The sequence below is a fragment of the Schistocerca americana genome, chromosome 3, assembly GCF_021461395.2.
Source record: "Schistocerca americana isolate TAMUIC-IGC-003095 chromosome 3, iqSchAmer2.1, whole genome shotgun sequence".
NCBI lineage: Eukaryota > Metazoa > Arthropoda > Insecta > Orthoptera > Acrididae > Schistocerca > Schistocerca americana.
The window spans coordinates 311,325,746-311,330,617 of record NC_060121.1 but is presented as its reverse complement, the minus strand read 5'-3'; the positions used below and the strand labels follow the sequence as shown (position 1 = coordinate 311,330,617).

General features: G+C 39.0%; 1 non-coding gene across 1 annotated transcript; it reads right to left on the bottom strand.

Annotated features, from left to right (window-relative positions):
• Nucleotides 1-1,415: 1,415 nt before the first annotated feature.
• Trnat-ugu lies at nt 1,416-1,489 on the bottom strand. Its single transcript has one exon. It is a non-coding gene; the product is annotated as a tRNA-Thr (tRNA).
• Nucleotides 1,490-4,872: the final 3,383 nt, after the last annotated feature.

Here is a 4,872-nt window from a genome sequence, read left to right as displayed (position 1 = left end):
AGCAATAAGTTGAAATACTTCCGTGTGCTTAAGTTAAGCTGAATTACTAGCGTGTGTACTATAAGTTGAAATATTTAAGAAATAGCGTGTGCAGGACTTGAAATTAGAGGCGAGTACTTCCACGTGGTGAGTACTGTGTAAGTCTCAATCTGTGTAGGAGACAAAGGATAAAGAGAAGTACTCGTCCATGGTATCAGTTGAGGACTCGTGTGTGTGATGAATATGTTCTTAATATTACTTTGCGAGATATGTTTCTGTGTGACGCTTGATTCAAACTATAACACTCTGAGAGAGAAACAAGGTGAGTCAGCCGTCTATCCAGCAACGCCACTTGGCTTGCATTGCACAGGAAGACGTGCATATATCTCCAGAGTTCATAGTAGGAAAGTAGAATTACGAAGTGGGGCAGTGTCGTGTGAAACTGGGATAAATATTAATTGAAGTGGGAAAGCTGAAAGTGATAATGTTGTGACTATTCCCTGTGTAGTATTTCATGTTGAAGTGTGGTGTATGTCATGTAATTTAAGTATGTGTGGTTTGCATGGGAGAGTAGCAAGGTAGTTTCAGAGGTAGTGGGTTATGCGTGTTCCTTTTGTACTGCTCGGTCTGGAGGAAAGTTTCGTGATGATGATTGTGAGAGTCGAAGTGTGAGAAATAATAAATGATCCACCATCCTATCCAGAAAGTGCACTGTAGCGTTAAATAATTACGAGATCATAAGGTAGAGAATCACCAATGTAAAGCCATGCCCACTGGGCGGAATTTCTCATGTTTTATTGTTGTAGGTTATAGAATTTGTGTGTTTAGGTTATAGAATTTATCGGAATAAATAAGATAGTGAAAAGAAAAAGATTGGTGGACTTTTCCTTCGAATTGTATGTTGTCATGATGTCCCGAATTTATAATGTGTGCGCCATTCATATTCAGTGCTGTGGCCACGTGTCGATAAAAGCCGCTAAATAAAAGACAAAAAAGAAAATGTGGTATTGCCAGTGTGTAGTGAACAGTCAGAGTTCTGTAAATCACTGATAGTCAGATGTGCGTTTCCGTTGCGTATTATTCATACAGGAGGATAATTTGTAACTTAATTGTGAGTACGAGAGTTCATGTTACTCGATAAATAAGAATGAATCCACTCGCTTGGCAGACCACTCATCTTGCAGGCCTGACTGCTTGATGCCACAGCATGAGCAAGGCATGTGGGTGCCTCTCAATATATATATATATATATATATATATATATATATATATATATATATATATACACTAAGATGGTATCTGTCCTTACGTACATGTCCGAAAGAACAGATACCATCGGTGACCATTCAGCTCGTTAGAATGAAATTACAATGAAATGAACACCCTTAGCTACTTACAGGCGTTGACATACGTCAACGGGGACAGATGAAAATTTGTGCCCCGACCGGGACTCGAACCCGGAATCTCCTGCTTACATAGCAGACGCTCTATCCATCTGAGCCACCGAGGACATAGAGCATATGTGCGACTGCAGGGATTTATCTCTGGCTTGCCTCCCGTGAAACCCACATTCTCAACGTATTGTCACGCACTACATTCGTAGTGCCCCCGCCCATTATATATATTTTAGAAAAGGAACCTGCCTTCAGAAAATACAATTTTCTCTTCTTTCACCAATACATACTCAGTGACGTAGTGTGTGTTCGAGATTACAAATTTTACCAGAATAGAAAATGCTCCTATCCTAGCGCAAAGAAAGGCGAATGTGTCCTAGGTAGGGTTAGGAAATTGGAAATTGGTGGTATGTTCCTATGGGAGCAAAGTGCTGAGGTCATCGATCCCTAGGCTTACACATTACTTAATCGAACTTAATCTAACTTAAGCTAAGTACAGCACACACACTCATGCCCGAGGGAGGACTCGAACCTCCGACGGGAGGAGCCGCGCGAACCGTGGCGAGGCGCCTGATACTACGCGGCTACCCCACGCGGAACAGGGTTAAGGATGTTAAAGAAGGCAACCAGCTTTTTTTTTACTTCATCAAAGACATTTAAATCAAAAAATCTTGAAATATTACGGTATATTGATAATTTTTACTTATAGACCGTCTGACAGCAACCGAATAAAACACACACACACACACACACACACACACACAAAACTATATCACACCAAAACACGCACGCACACACACACGCACGCACACACACACACACACACACACACACACACACTCACACAAAAGCGCACACACAAATGCATACACGAACAGATCACAGATACTTCAATAATTACATTCGAAAGTTTGTCAATAACATTCGATCTTTGGCAAAAACATCTGACAGTCGGCAACAGAAACCAAAACATTGCATCGATACGTTTAGTTCATAGTGCTGTGGAATGTGGGAAAAAACCGCGAACTGGCATTCGTAAACAGAACAACAACACCAAAAATGCAACAGGAGCGTAATATGTAGGAAATCGTCCACACAACCTGTAAGTACAGTTCAAAACATTACTACTTAATAGGAAATACCAAACAGCAGAACTGTTTATAACCTATAGGTACAGTCACCAAAATGTAAATTAAATAGCAAACATGTGTACATATTCCAGGCCACTGATGATGCCTTGCAGAAAATAAAGGCGAAACGCGAGTGGTACTAAAATTGTGTTTTATTCAGTTGCTGTCAGACTGTCTATAAGTAAAAGTTATCAATATACCGTAATATTACACGCAACTAAGGAAGACAGGACTCCAAAAGTTGAAGACCTTGAAATATTCTCTCTTTTTTACTTGTTAGTATCAGAACCAATGCCATATAATAAATGCATAGTGTCAAGTAAAGTAACATGTCGTATAACGTGAGGCTAGCCACCATGTCACCCGGCATGACATTATTCACATCGCACAGTATGTCATTACAGTTTAGAATGTATGAATCCCGACTCTGGCATACTTCCTATTAGAGATACACCCCGACTCTTGGATACTTCCGGTTGTAGAGGCAGACCACTCTCTAGAAGCACTAAAATATGTGTCCACTTGTTCTTACACTGCTCACCATACGTGTAACAGGGTGTGGATCTAAGAGAGCTCACTGTACTGGGGAAGTAGAATTAACTCGTAAAAAAGCACGAACATGTCAAGATGTTTTGATTTAAATATCTCAAGCCACCAGTTAAGTCGAAAAGCAAGTTCCCTTCTTTTACATCCCTAACTCTCCTCAAGACATATTCACCTTTTTGTGCTACGATAGGAGCATTTTTTATTCTGGTTCCCAGTTTTTACTATACCATTATTTTCACATGAGACTGCCATAGTTTGGCAACCGGTGTAAATTTTTGTTGACTCGGGCGACGACTAATCCGGCATAAGTTTCTTATTTTATTTAGAACCACGTTGTTTATATCGGGCCAGCTGATAAAGCTTACAAAAAAACAACTGGGCGACCATTAATTACATGTCTTTTTGGTTCTTACAAAATTTACATCGATTTACACAAATCTGAAACATAGAAATAGTGCGTGTAAAAAGTCACAAAACACCTTTTTTTTCTTTGCACCACGTAAAATCCAAACGAAGCTAGATTTCTGAAAGCTAGTTTTCAATTTTATCATAAAAATGCTTGTTTTATTTATTTAATTCACTATAAACCGTTCACGCACATTCAGTTTAAGTAAGAACGAATTTTACGTGCTATATATAGCTCGTCTTCAAACCATCGTATCTCTACAACGGATGAAGATCACCGGATAAAAAAAGAATAATTTCGAGTTTATCCATTTATCTACCTTCGTGCAAAGTTTGAACCGATTCGTAGAAGTTTAAAGTACAGAAATGTCGCGCTTCAGAAATCTTCTAGAAATACGATTTTTTTTTGTATGTGAAATCCAACTGAAGCAAATTTTCTTCAAACGGTTCTTAGACAAGGGCCCGATACCCCGCTTTACAAAATTTGAAGGCTCAGTCTCATTCCGTTCTGGAGTTAATTAAAGATGGCTGTTTCTGCACGTAAAATCCGAAAGGTGCACTTTCAAATAGTGCTACTGGCTGAGCATTAATTTCGGTCCAATTAAAATCTTTTGCAAGAGGAATTAATCGATTCGCATAATCTGTCTGGACTCCAATTCCGGTTCGTCGTTCAAACCTTCCTTAACACACTGTTACATAGCTACAGTTAGACAGATGTCCAAATGGCTGTAGAAATGGCGGCTGGTCCGGGCTGAGCCGAAAACGTTTCGCCTCATGTTACTAGCTCAAAAAGGAACGCAGCACCAGGATCCCCTTACACACACCACGATTCTGAGCGCGGCATTTTCAGACATATTTGTTATAGTGTTTCTGTGCTGTAACAATAGTCATGTAAAAGGCACAGAAATTACAGATGGTGAATTATAAAATCACAAGTTTCATCATAGTGAAAATCCTCAGCGACCCAGGAAATGTTTTGTATATTTATTCCAGTTATGGACCACTATGTTTTACCAGGTAATTAATTTCACTCTAGGACGACCATTTTCGGACTTGAGAACAAACAATCTTTCAGTCACGTCGATCCAACATTTGTAACTAAGTTACAGCTAGTACAATAAATAAAAGAACCACAAAGTAATAAATGATAACTGAGTGCACTCTGCATAAAATAAATGTGACTTGTTGGTCTTCTGTTGCGTATTACTGTCCTTCTGAGCCAGTAAAACTGAAAAAGCCACAACTTGCATATTTACCAATAACACTCGCAGCGTTAATTTTATCCTAGTTAATTGGCTTTTAATGTCTTGGAACAGTAACGTGAAAAGTTAAAGATTTACATTTGCTTGAATTTCATTATCAAAAGTTACAGTAATTCTACCCCAAAAAGTGTTGAGGAATAGTTCTTGCTTGAATCA